We start from the raw sequence: 14797 nt of genomic DNA, 5'->3' as shown, positions 1-14797 counted from the left end.
TAGGGTCCAGAGTGACCTGGACAGATTAGAGGATTGGGCCAAAAGAAATCTGACGAGGGTCAACAAGGACAAGTGCAGAGTCCTGCACTTGGGATGGAAGAATCCCAAACATTGTTACAGGCTGGGGACTGAATGGCTAAGTAGCAGTTCAGCAGAAAAGGACTTGGGGATTACAGTGGATGAGAAGCTGGATATGAGTCAACAGTGTGCCCTTGTAGCCAAGAAGTCTAATGACATACTAGGGTGCATTAGGAGGAGCATTGCCAGCAGATCCAGAGAAGTGATTATTCCCCTTTATTCGGCTCTGGTGAGGCCACATCTGGAATATTGTGTCCAGTTCTGGGCCCTCCACTATAAAAAGGATGTGGATGCATTGGAGAGGGTCCAGCGGAGGGTGACCAAAATGATTAGGGGGCTGGAGCGCATGACCTATGAGTAGAGACAGAGGGAATTGGGTTTGTTTAATCTGCAGAAGAGAAGAGTGAGGGGGGATTTGATAGCAGCCTTCAACTTCCTGAAGGGAGGTTCCAAAGAGGATGGAGAAAGGCTGTTCACAGTAGTGATGGATGGCAGAACAAGGAGCAATGGTCTCAAGTTACAGTGGGGGAGGTCTAGGTTGGATATTAGGAAACTCTATTTCATTAGGAGGGTGGGTTACCTAGGGAGGTGGTGGAATCTCCCATCCCTAGAGATGTTTAAGTCTCAGCTTGACAAAGTCCTGGCTGGGTTAATTTAGTTGGGATTGGCCCTGCCTTGGGTAGGGGGCTGGATTTGATGACCTCCTGTGGTCTCTTCCAGCTCTATGATTCTACGACACATGGGCAGCAGCAAGTGGTGACACTAGGTTGTTACTCCACATACAACCCCCGGACACCACCTGCTCCAGATGACTTGTCTGTGCTGCTGATCACAGGCACCTGCACTAGTGCAGCTAGAATGCTACTGCTAGCATACCAGCTCAGTGAGAGCCAGCACAAATATATCACTAGGAGTCACCCTCCACTCAAACAGCCGGTGTAACCTCAGAAGGAAAAGTGCCCTCTCCTGATTTACCACCTCCAATTTCTTCAGCATTTAGGCGTTGTCTCCTACCAGTGGGGCAATGACTCATCCAGAGAATTACAGACACCTGTGCTGACAGGTGCTATAAAAACTTCAGGGATTATTATTGATACAACATGAGTCACAGAGGGCAACGAAACCAAACACAGCTTCCAGTTCCAATGAAACACGCACAGGTGCTTAATACACAAGTCAGTTGCTTTCTTGTAATACAGACTCTTTTATGGTTTGGACTGTAAATATGATTTTATAACCTTTTATTTGGAGGGTGGAAACCTTGATTGTCCCTTAGGGGAAAGTGCCTGCAAGTGTTCCCTCTAATTTTTTCCGTCTATTTACAGAATAAATTTTGTTATGTGCACCAAGGCATATGTGGATGTGCACCACCAGTAGAAACACATTGCCAGCTGCTCTGATAATCTGCTGGGCAACTTCTGAATCTCTCCTGGATGGCTGCCCAAATACTCAGCTTACAAGGAACCTTGGTGCCTGCATCCTTTCCTTATATGAAGGGGGTATAGTATTTTCCAGCAAGAGAGCCCTATACCCCAGATCCCCCAATAATGTTCTGACATAGGGGCATTTGGGTGGGTTAATTTATTCCTGAGAATTATTTTAACTCAGTCCTGAGTTGTCACCTTTGAAACCATCTGATTTCTTCTCACTTGTGGTTCGTCTCAATGTTTGAACATTCCTTGTTACCTAGACTGCAACCTCTTTGGACAGCGGCTGTCCTGTGTTTTCCATTTGTCCACTTCCTATCAGACAGATACTGCTCCGTGATTGGGGTTCTGAGGTGCTATAGTAATGCATATAATAACAAGGAGTCCTATGGCACCTTAAAAATGAACAGATTTATTTGGTCATATGCTTTCATGAGTCAAAACCACTTCATCAGATGCATGGAGACAATGTTTGGGAGAGTCTGTCTTTCTCTGTTCAAGAATTCCCAGATGATATGAGCTAGGACCACCAAATTTGGTATACAACTTCCTTTTATCGTAGCTTAAAGCAAGGTCAGGGTTTGGTTGCCCCTGGAAAATGGGATGGAATGGGATTGCTTCTCATAAAATGATATAGAAAAAGACAGAATTACCAGGCTGGTGAAAGGGGCTGCCCCAGCCCTGAGCCTCCCACCCCCCAGGTGCCCGTTAGGTAGTGCCAGGAGGGGGGCTGAAGCTTCTCTGCCCGCCCTGATTCTTACAGGTACATTGCTGGCTGTTCCCCTTCATCAGGGAGCAAGGGGAAAGTGCACAGTTTGCTGCATTTCTCACTCAGGCTGGGGAGTGCGGGGGGCAGATTAATTGTACACCTTGCTCTTTATCCCTGACAGGGACAGGAAGAAAAAAAACAAGCTGCCCTGGTATGAATCTTGGGGAAGGGGGTTACCCCCCAGTCCCTTCCCAGAGTCCTCCCTCACCCCTCAGCCCTGACTCCTGCACTCCCACATCCTCAGACTCCTACCCCGAGGCCCTCCTTAAGGACCCAAGCAATGCCAGGTAAATGTGCTAGTAACTAATACATGTTCATAAGTCTCAGAGGTTCAGCCATGTTCGTCTGTAACTAAAAAAACTTAAAAAACAACAATGGTCCTATAGCACCTTAGAGACTAACAAAAATATATAAATAGTATCATGAGCTTTCATGGGCACAACCGACTTCTTCAGATGAAAAATATGGAGGGAGGGACACAGAGTTTGAAATATAAAGCAGAAAAAGAGGGGAGAGGGGGAGGAGAAAGAAAAGAAAAAAGCCCTGTCAATTAGACTGTCCAGCTAAATGATGCTAATAGAGTGGGCTGTAAGTGCCTGATACTTAGTCTTTGATGTCATTTGTGTGTTGAATATAATGGCCCATCCAGTTCATGTCTTTGTTCAGGCCATGCGAGATAGTATCAAATTTGCATATGAAGGCCAGTTTTGCAGATTCTCTCTCTAGTTGATCCCTGAAATTGTTTTGTAAGAGAATAACCACCTTTAAATCCGTTAACGAGTGCCTGGGCACGCTGAAATGTTCTCCAACAGGTTTCTGTGTGTTACCATTTCAAATATCTGATTTGTGTCCATTATTTGTTGTAGAGACTGTCCAGTTTGGCCAATATACACACAAAAAGGGGCAATGCTGGCACTTGATGGCATAGATCACATTAGTAGATGTGTAGTTGTATCAGCTGCTGATGTAATTGGGTCCTGTGATGATGTTGCTTGTGTAGATATGTGGACAGATATGGCTCTTTTTGCAAGTGTAGGTTCCTGGGTCTGTATGTTTGAGGTGTGAAGTGTGATTGCTGGAAAGAATTTGTTTCAGGGTAGGGGGTTGTCTGTAGGGGTGTGTCTAGACTACAGGGATTTTTCAAAAAAAAGGAGCCTTTTTTGGAAAAATCTTTACCTGCATCTAGACTGCCGCCGTGTTCTGTCAACAGTAAATCGAAAGAAAGCTGCGGTTTTGTTGACAGCGGTAAACCTCGTTTTACGAGGAATAACGCTATTTTCAACAGAGATCTGTCGAAAAAAGGTATGTGTGGACGCTGGGAAGTCTCCCCCCCCCCCCCCCCGAAAATAAAGGCCTTCAGGAAGAAGCTCTGGTGGACACTCCTGCCAGACCTTTCGCCTCTATTGTTCCTGCCTGTAGCTATCTTTTAAAGGCACAGGCACCCAGGAATAGCATTGTAGCAGCAAGCCAGCTCTAACCACGACCCTGACTGCTTGGCTCTTCTGGAAGGCCCACTTATGGCCATGTCCCAGGGACAAGCCCCCCAAGACCTCCCCTTGCCCTTCCAGAGACACATCCCCACACCAAGCCAGGAGCACCAAACTCTGGGCACCCTCCTGGTCTGCACCTGAGATCAAAGCCCTCTTGGAGCTCTGGTCTGAGGAGGAGTCTCTTCAGGCCTCGCAGTCCAGGAGGAGGAATGCGGACATTTATGGCAGAATGGCTGATGGCCTTGCCAAAAACGGCCGCCATCCCCGCACACTAGGCCAGGTCAGAGCAAAGGTGAAGGAGCTGTGCCAGGGGTATGTTAAGGCCCATGAGTGCAGCTCCCACTCTGGGGAAACAGCACACTATTGTGCATACTATGAGGACCTGGACTGGATCCTGGGGGTAGGGGAACCCGTGTCTCCAGAGAAGGTAGTGGAGTCTGGGATGGAGACCCCTGTGCAGCAGCGGCCGCAGCTCCAGGATGACACCCCAGAGGACCAGCAGCTCCAAGATGAGGAGGAGGAGGACACCAGGAACACAGTGACCCTCACCCTGGAGCTGGACACCCAAATGCAGGAGGCCTCCCAGACAACTTCGGACACTGGGGAGGGAACATCATGTGAGTGCTGTGAGGGTCCAACACACCCAGGGCAGGGGAGGCGGGAGCAAATTGGATGGTGCGGTACTGTGACGTGTCATGCTGATCACAGCCTGGGGGGGCCCCACACATGGCCAACTGCAGGGACGGCCATCCTACCCCTGCACCCGCATGGGTGCGAGGCACCACCTGCTCCTGCAGACAGTGATGCCAGGTGCAAACATGGGTTGGGGACCCTGGGATTGCCTCACAGCTTCAGGCCTCTCAGCAACCTGTGGGAACCTCAACTGTGGCCTGACACTTGTCTGTGCTGCTTGGCCATGGTGTGTGTGTGTGTGTGGGGGGGGGGAGGTGGTGACAGGAGGGTGGCCTGCACACCTTCTGGGCTCCAGGGAGGCTGTGGCTGCTGGCCAGGCCACACCACGTCTTGCTGAGACCACATGAGCATCCCCTGACCTAGGACAGGCACTGACTGCTGAGAAGGAGGGCATGCCCTCTCAGGGAAAGTGTGAGCATGCATGACTGACTTTCCCCTCTTGTCCTCCACAGCCAGACCAGCTGTCCAGGAGGGAAGCACCACACCTGTCCCACCACCCAGACAACTGCAAGAACCCATCAGCACTGGTGCACATACTTGGTTCTGACGTGCCAGCACATCTCGGTCCTGCAAGAGATGCAGGAGAGAATCACACAGAGGATGCAGGCAGAGGCAGAGTGGCGCAGTTGCTTGCTGGATGAGTTTGTCCAGCAGCGCACTGCAATTTGTGCTGCTGTCTGGGAGGCGATGGCCTTCCCCGGTTCTGTGCCTGTTCCCGCCCCCCCTCATCCTCTGCTCCCCCCTCACGCCCTGCTATCCCAGACCGAGGTGTGGCCCCATATCTTGCCCAGCCCCCTACTGTCCCAGTCTGCATGCACGGCCATCTCTGAGCGGGCTCCTGCCCCTGAGGTGGCAGGAGCTCTTCATCCTGGTGACACCCTCAGCCCTGAGACTCCCTTCCCCGTTCCAGCTTTACATCCCCCTTCCCACCTGTGAGAGTCAGTAAAAGAAGCACTTTACTTTGTTAACAAAAAGTTTATTTTTCTTTACAAAACAGTTATAGAGGTTTTGTAACACAACAGTGCAATAAACTGTACGCATTTTGTCAAGCACACCTGTCTCTGTTCTCCGTGTGAATGTGTACAACGTGGGGCAGGGATGGGCTTTAGGGGGGAAGGCACTGGGGGCAGGGGGCACACCCACATTTGGAAGGCCTTGAGGAAATTCATCGGGCTCCTTGGGAGAATCTCTCCGTCAGGGCTTCCCGAATGCGCAGTCCCAACTGGTGGACTGGGCTGATGGCAGCTGTCTGGGGCTGCCTCCCCTCCACATCAGCCCTTGTCCCCCACCCTGGGAGGAAGGCCTCCCCTTTCCTCTCTACCAGGTTGTGTAGCAAACAACAGGCAGCAACCACTTCGGGGATGTTGCATTCCCCCATGTCCAGCTGAGTGAGGAGGCATCTAAACCTGCCCTTCAGATGGCCAAAGGCGCATTCTACCTGGAAGCGAGCCTGATTCAGGTGGGAGTTAAACAATTCCCTGCTCGCATCCAGGTGTCCAGTGAACGGCTTCATGAGCCAGGGCAGAAGGGGGTACACCGCATCGGCCACGATGCACATAGGCATCTGTACATCCCTGACTGCAAAGTTTTGCTCCGGAAAGAATGTCGCAGCCTGCAGTACAGGTATGAGTTCCGGAAGATGTGGGCATCGTGTGCCCGGCCTGACCACCCGACATAAATGTCTGTGAATTGTCCCTGGTGGTCAACCAGGACATGCAGCACCATGGAAAAGTAGCCCTTTCTGTTAATATACTGGGCTGCTCGATGGGGATGTGAGTCCCATCGAGGGCTCCACCACAGTTCAGAAATCCTAGCCCCGCAAATCCGGCCACGATGGTATCCAGGTCTCCAAGGTGGACAGTCCTGTGAAGCAGCTCCGAATTGATAGCCGTCACCACCTGCAGAAAGGGACAAATAGAAACACATTTAACAGGAAATTAGGGGAGTTTCCTGAGCTGATGAGAGGTGTTCCCCCCCTCCCCTCCCAGACCCCAAGAGCCCCCCCTCAGGCAACCCTCCCCCCCCCCCCACGCACCACAGCACGGGGAAGCCAGGAGGGCTTCTACCACTCCCACCCCATCCCGCATTCCCTCTGCTTGGTCTGAACTGTCCCCAGAGAGTGACTTACCTCCATCAAGACGGCCCCAACAGTAGACTTCCCCACGTCAAACTGGTGTCCCACTGAGCAGTAGCTGTCGGGTGTGGCCAGCTTCCAGAGGGCAATAGCGACCTGCTTCTCCCGGGGGATGGCGGGCCGCAAGTGGGTGTCTTGGCGTTTTAGGGCAGGGGCGAGCCAGGTACACAGGTCCTGGAACATGGACTTCCCCATACGCAAGTTTCAGAGCCAAGCCTCATCGTCCCACTGCTCCCTAACAAGACGGTCCCACCAGTCTGAACTGGTGTCCAGCCTCCAAACTCGCCTTTCCAGGAATAAGTTAGGTGGCAAGGGCAGTGGGGCCACAGCTCGAGTGAGGAGCTCAAAGCTGGGCTCTGAATCCAGCTCTGCCATGAACATGATGATGGTCTCACGAAGATGCAGCAGAACTTCCAGCATCACTGTATGGGGCTATTGCCTGCCCGGGGGCAGCTCTGGCTCCATGGCAAAAAAACAATTGAAAGCACAAAAACCAACCAGGAAAGAAAATGCCGTGGTGTCCCACAAAGCAGGGCACTCAAAGCGAGCACTGCAGAAGCTTTTGTGTCCCTCTAGGAGGAAGGCAAGCCAGTTGCAGGAACAGAGCAGCGGCTGTTCAGGAGAATCCCTTAAAGCACGCATCTCTGCAAAGAATCAGAGGGGTACCCGTGTTAGTCTGGATCTGCAAAAGCGACAAGGAGTCCTAGGGCACCTTATAGACTAACAGATGTATTGGAGCACAAGCTTTCGTGGGCAAAGACCCACTTTGTCAGATGCATGTAGTGGAAATTTCCAGAGGCAGGTATAAATATGCAGGACCCGGAAGTAAAGGCTGCCCCCGTGCCCTAGCAGAAGTGCTTCCAGGTGCCCTTTTTCAATTGCTTTTTTGATCTGCTTAGTGCAATCTAGACACTGTTTTTCAAAAGAGGCTTTTTCAAAAGATACTTTTGAAAAAGCCTCTGTCGAAAAAGGCATGTAGTCTAGACGTACATAGGTGAGAACTGGCCTGTTTCCCAAGGCCTGTGAGAGTGAAGGATTGTTTTCCAGGATAGGTTGTAAATGATACACTGGAGGGGGGTTAAGCTGCAGGCTGTAGGTGATGCCAAAGTGGTGGTCTGTTTTTTTTTTGTTGGGCCTGTCTTGAAGAAGCTGATGCCTGGGTACTTATGTGGCTCTGTCAGTCTGTTTTTTCACTTCCCCAGGTGGGTATTTAAGTTTGAAGAATGCCTGATAGAGATCCTTAGGTGACATGACGTGATACTATTTATATTTTTTGTTACTCTCTAATACTGTGGTGTCCAACACACTAGCCACTCGCCACATGTGGCTATTTGGCCAGTTGACTATGGCTGGTTGACTCACAAAATTATTTACATGTTCAAAATACTGTGGCTAGTTCATTATAGTAGTAATCACGATAGTAGCTACTGCTTCCGAACTGGTTGGAGACCAGGGCTCGAATGATGTTTGAAGTGCCAGAGTTCAACAGCTCCCAATAGGAACATGTGGAGGAGGAGACGTGAACTTGTGTTACACTGAAATACAGGGGACAAGGAGAGGTCTCAAAGGGACAAAGCATTGAATACGTATCTAAAATACCCCTGCCAGTGCCAATCAGGATAGCTGTTGCACATGCAAAGGTCATTTCTGCTTGGCTTTGCTGTATTCCTACCTGCAGCCAGCAGAGGGAGCCAAAGGACGCTTGACAAATGTAGTTGCAGGAAGCTTTAGACTTCCATGGAGAGAAAGGGTTAGTTTCTCTGGTTCAATTTAATTTTATTCCAGTTCAAGATTTTATCATTCCAAAATCCCCTGTTTACTGTTCCATTAAATGATATGGTAGGGTTGTTACTAGGGCTGGACATATTCTTGGAGTTTTATTACATGACATAATTTTTAATGAAAGATTGATGTTTAATTCCTGGAGACTTCAGAGCCATCCAGGAGAGTTGGCAACAACACACTACCCTGCAAATCACATGCCTGCAGTACCATACACACAGGGCAAGCTGGCTGCAGCTTTCAAGACCCCCAGAAATGTACTGGCAAAAAGAAGTGTCAAAGCCCACACAGTTAGAGCTGCTAATCCTATAACCAGCAAGCCTGTTTCTCCAAACTGACAGTCTCTTGGTTTGCTAAGTGGCTTTATGCTGTGAACTTTTCTAACGGGTTCGTGTTGTGTGTAGAATGGCACAACATGTTTCAGCTGAAACTTCTTTGGAGACGGGTCTGACTTTAGTGGCTTTTTGCAAATTAACATCAATTTTGGCAAAATGTTCCCGCAAAACCCCCCACAAAAAACAAAACAAACTAACAAACAAACAAACAAAACACCCCAAACCCTGAAAAATTGAGGTATTTCATTCTGACATTTTCAAAACAAAGTATTTTGATTTTTTTAACTTTAAAATAACTTTTCTTTTTGAAATGTGCTTTAATTTATTTGTTAAAAATCATAGAACCTTTCAAATACTCAACATCATAACAAAATAGATTATTGGATCCAATTGTCAATTTTTCAATTCACCCAGGTTTCTGAACAGTTTTTGGGTCAACACAAACCAATTTTTTTTAAATTGCCTGTGAACCAAAAAAAATCTATTCACACAGTTCTAATTTTGTGTGGCTTTCCATCACCTTCCCCCAACCCCAAATACTCCACTGGCTCCTTGTGGGCTTTTCCTATCGCACATCATTATTTGCAAGCTCTCAAGGTCTCCCTGATATACAGATCTTTGGCTGAGAGAGCAGACACTAACTCCTGCCAGTGGAAAGACTCATCTTCAGTGACAGCTGTATCGGTCACTTTTGTCAATCATATTAACAGCCGATTAAAACGTATCTTTTATGGTAATTAGAAAACTTTTCCAACACACATTTCTCCAAATCTGGCACTTACTGCATGGAGGAGTGGGGGCAGCTGACCTCTCAGACATGTCCTACATCAGTGAGTACAATTGGGCTGAGCAGTCAACATAGATTTCAGAATTGCCCATTGGCTATAAAACAAATATCCCTTGTTTATCCAAGAGCGAAAACAGTCACCATCCAGCTGACTTGTGGAAATAAGAATGAAGTGTCTGTCTTGTGGAGGACTAGCTGGCTTAGAGGGTATGGAAACTCTAATCTATAGGCCATTAAGGTCTGACTCTGATGCAGGAACTGAAAGTCCCCCCTACCATGATTAGCAATCTTGATGGCACTCTCCGCCCAGGACAAGGATAGGTCATGGAGACTGAATTCCTATCTCAGTTCCTCCAAGCCAGCATTTTATGTATATTGACGGCTTAGTTGTGGGGGCGTTGGCACGGCTGCTGCCCATGCTGTGTTTGTTCTTGGACTGAATAGTAGATCACTTCAGTCTTCAGGCGTGGCAGTTCTAGGGCGAAGCAAAGGGGCCACGGAGAGCTTGCTAAACTGACTTCACAATAAAAGAACTGTGCAGCTCACTGCTGTTTCTTAAGGGGAGATGCTCCTAAAAATGAAACTGTTCCCTTTTCCCCTCCTTCTCTTGGGTGCATGGCTCTGCTCACATCTGTACAAGAAGCACCGAAGGTGTAAAGAGGCTCAAACTAGCCTCCAGTTTTGCACTGAGGATTTCATGCGATTAATGGCATGCAGAGGCTGTTCTCAGTGGTGACAGATGACAGAACGAGGAGCAATGGTCTCAAGTTGCAGTCGGAGAGGTTGGATTTTAGGAAAAACTACTTCAGTAAGAGGGGGGTGAAGCACTGGAATGGGTTACCTAGGGAGGTGGTGGAATCTCCATCCCTAGAGGTTTTTAAGTCCTGGTTGACAAAGGCCTGGCTGGGATGATTTAATTGAGGTTGGTCCTGCTTTGGGCTGGGGGTTGGACGTGGTGACCACCTGAGGTCTCTTCCAGCCCTAGGATTCTATTATTCTAACTTTCCATTCAGCAAAATACACCCAAAATTGTTCACAAGAAAAACAGGAGCAACATTAAGTTTAGAGTCAAGTTTGGCTTTTTTGGGTATTTGGATCCATTTTACTCTACCCGTAATTACACAGCTACCTCCATTATAATCCTCGTGTACTTCCTGCACTCGCCTGTGCAGCACCCATGCTCTAAGTTACGTTCCCCTAAATCTCTTTGAAATTGGATTCTGATTGTTTCCCAAGAGATGAGTCTGGGAGGTGGTATGGCAAAGACAGCGTATTGTGAGTTCTGGAGGGGTTTCACTGCAGTTCCTTAGTGGACTATGGAATGCTGGTGTTTTGGGGGTAGGACTCCTCTGTGCCCAGTCTCCTAATGTTTCTGGGTAGAAATGTACATGCTGGTGTTATTCCATTCACATATTAATTTGCGACGGTATGTCTACACTTGCACTCTATTTCGAAATAGGGATGCAAATGTAGGCATTTGAAATAGTAAATGAAGCTGGGATTTAAATAGCCCATGCTTCATTAGCATAATCATGTCTGGGCGCTATTTCAAAATCGCGCTATTTTGAAATAAAACACCCCAGCTACGTCTACTCTGGCATGATTTTCCGAAAATGCTTTTAACGGAAAAGTTTTCCGTTAAAAGCATTTTCGGAAAAGTGTGTCTAGATTGGCAGGATGCTTTTCCGCAAAAGCACTTTTTGCGGAAAAGCGTCCGTGGCCAATCTAGACGTGGTTTTCGCGATCGGGGCTTTTTTGCGGAAAACAGTACTATGCTGTCTACACTGGCCCTTTTGTGCAAAAGTCTTTCGGAAAAAGACTTTTGTCCAAACAGGAGCAGCATAGTTTTTCCGGAAAAGCACTGATGATTTTACATGAGATTGTCAGTGCTTTTCCGGAAATTCAAGCGGCCAGTGTAGACAGCTGGCAAGTTTTTCTGGAAAAGCAGATGATTTTCCGGGAAAACTTGCCAGTCTAGACATAGCCCCCATGTAACTGCGTTATTTCGAGAGAAAACCCTTCTCTCGAAATAACTATTATTCCTCATTCAATGAGGTTTACCATTTATTTCAAGAGAAGGGTTTTCTCTTCAAATAACGCGGTTACACGGGGTGTTTTATTTCGAAATAGCGCGATTTTGAAATAGCGCCCGGACGCAATTATGCTAATGAAGCGCAGGATAGTTAAATCCCGGCTTCATTTACTATTTCGAATGCCCACATTTGCATCCCTGTTTTGAAATAGGGTGCAAGTGTAGACATACCCCTAATCTCTTGACTCCTGAGTCAAAGGCTCAGCTCAGTGTGGGGTGATACAAGATGTCCTTGCACTGCTGTAAAACTGCTCCAGAAACCAGACAGGACTCCAAATCCTGCCAAAGCATGAGAGCAGCACACTGTAGTTCAGATTAATTTACTGACCACAAGGTTAGTCAAAACCATCAGCCAACATCCAAGATCTGATCTGATAACAACTCCCCTAAAGAGACCCGACCTGCCTTTTGTTGTTGTTGGGGTTTGTGTTTGTTTGTACACTTGTTTGGTGGATCTAATTATCAGGATTTTTCCCTGTCCCTTGCCCTCTTTCAGGAAGCACATGGCAGATACAAAGTCAGCTTTTCAAAGGGATCTAAGAAGCTTATGTAAACACATTGAAGCTGTAAGCCCATGGCTCTTGGCTTTTTGTACAGCTCTGTGACCACACACTGTGCTCCGTCGAGAATGACCGACACAAAAATGTTTCCAACCCAGCGACAAGAAATTCACAGTGCTGAGAGTGTTACCAAAAATGCTTTAAAGAAAGAAGATGCATGTCAGCTCCTCTTCTTGGCCAAGAGCTGAGCCCAGGATTTGGTGTCTTCCCAACAGCAAGTGGAGTACAGGGAGTCACTCCATACAGGAGGTTACCATGGCCCTATGGTGGTTTATGTAAACAGAGGCTGTCCTTACCAGGACTGTCCTTACCCATATGCAGAATATGCAGCTGTGTAGGGCACCTGAAAATGTGGGGCACCACTGGGTCTTACTGTCCACCCACCCACTTCCTATCCTAGCTCTGTGGCTCTGTTTCCTCCAAAGAGGATCCAGTTAACTTAAAAGTGACAAAGCCTGCCAGAGCTATTAGCAGAACAAGGCACTTGTGAAAGAGCCATTCAAGTGGTAATGAAGCCATTTACCAGGCATTTGCCAACCCCAGGTCTATAGTGAATTGACTGATTTAGTCATAGAATCACAGAGCTGGAAGAGACCTCAGACAGCCATCAAGTCCAGCCCTCTGCCCAAGGCAGGACCAATCCCAACTAAATCAACCCAGCCAGGGCTTTGTCAAGCTGAGACTTAAACTCCACTACTTCCCTAGGCAACTCATTCCAGTGCCTCACCACCCTCCCATAGAGCCCGAGTTTAAAATTTGCTTTAAAAAGGTGTGTTGCTAAAAATCGCATTTCTAAAAAATCCTCATCTTCCCAGCCGTTTCTCCCCCCCCTCACTCCCAGGCTACCATGGGGCATTGGGGACAGCAGTTGAATAGTACTGTGTAGGACCCCATAAATCCTAAGAACGGCTCTGGATCTGGCCCCATTTATCAGCTAGGAGGCAGAGCTCTGGATTCAGAACATGGCGAGTGTGCAGGAAGTTTGACTAGTACTACCCGTGTTGGAGCTGCACTGGATTTCAGTTTCTAGTGCTATCAAGCCTGCAGCTTTCACCAGTGTTGTTTTTGTTGATGATTCTTTTGAAAAGGAACTTTAAAGTAATATCATCTGCAAAACTAAGGTCTGGTCTTGAATAAAGGTAGGTGCAGAGCTGCTGAGGCTGGGTATAAAAAATGGGGCATATTATCTAAGTCTTTGGGTCCATTTGAGGGATCTACAGTAAATTTCATTACAGGTCCCCTGGATACTTCTCCATTCTATCGTAATGGACCCCAGCCAAGAAAGTAACTGCTTTCTTGAATAGAGGCGCTGTCCTAGATAAAAGCCCATGGAAGTGCTGGAGTCAATGCACAGTTTAAAGATGAGTTGCTTTGTGAGAAAAGATCTGCAGCCTCTGCAACATCCTGGGTGGGAAACCAAACATGAGGGGTTTGGTTGCTCACGTGCTGAAATTTGCTGCTTGCTGAAATTTGCTGAAAGTCTAATCTGCTTAGATTTGCTTCTGGAAAATGATATCACACATTATTATTGCAGAACCAATGCACAGGACAATACCTTTGTAGACTGCGACTTATGAAAATAAAAAAGCTCCCATTCACACATTCACAATAAAAAGCTCACATCCACAGCTCTCATTTTAGAAAATCTTATAAACAAATAAAATACAATTCTCAGAAGCTGAGCACAGCAAAACCAGCATTTTAGCAACGGAGGATGGGCTGTCATTTGGAGAAGTACAAAGTTAATGCACTTGCAAGATCTCACTGTAAAGTCAGAAAGAGAAGGCCCAATTTGCTGTCTCCCAAGATTTTCCTATGAGGCACTGGAGTGCCACTGAGATTGTCTGCCATGGGTTGGATCAGTGAATGGGCCTCTCTTAACATACTTTACAGCAGAGCCATCCTTACCCAAATTCACAGAACATGCAGCAGCGTGGGGCACCTGAAAATTTGAGGCATCATTGGGTCTTAATGTCCACCCATCCACACTGTGCTCACTTGTGTATCTGACCCTTCTCCTGGTCCCTGGCCATGTCTGTACCTTACAGTTCATGCTTTTCTCAGGTCTGCAGCTCCTGGCTCCTCCCAACCTCTAGGATATTTTTTTTGCCGTTGTGTTGTAACTGAATGGCTGTTGGGGCTGGTTTATATTTAATGGGTTTCATGTAATGCTCTTCACTCATTGACTTAGCCAAGCAATCTGATACCCAGCCTGGGAAAGTTATCTTGGCTTTTTTAAGTTTGCCACCATTAGCAATAAACCTTTTACAGTCCTGGGGAGATGGGTGATTTGTATGAAGCTGAAAATAGAGCACAACTTCAAACAGCAGAGCTAGGGGAGAAAGCTTTAAACTGATATTTAATCACTAAACTGAGCAAACATAACAGTCCGGTAATAAAGATTATCTATGTGCAGTGTCTAGCACATGAGGGACAGGCAAAGATTCCCAGGGGGCGGACAAATGATACATGCACCAGGGATTTGCTCAGCATTTGAGTAGGGAGTTGACCATCCTGATATTCTTGACTTTGTCTGTCAGCCTGCAAAGCCAGCTTGCAAGAGGCAGAGCCGGAGTCTAGTTTGGGTAGAACACCCCTGTGGGCAACATGGCCTGATTTTCAGGTATTCCTGTGCACCTTTATACCTTTC

The sequence above is a fragment of the Pelodiscus sinensis genome, chromosome 18 (genome assembly GCF_049634645.1).
Source record: "Pelodiscus sinensis isolate JC-2024 chromosome 18, ASM4963464v1, whole genome shotgun sequence".
Taxonomy (NCBI): Eukaryota; Metazoa; Chordata; order Testudines; family Trionychidae; genus Pelodiscus; species Pelodiscus sinensis.
The sequence above is the reverse complement of the archived record's forward strand: the minus strand, read 5'-3'. Positions refer to the sequence as shown.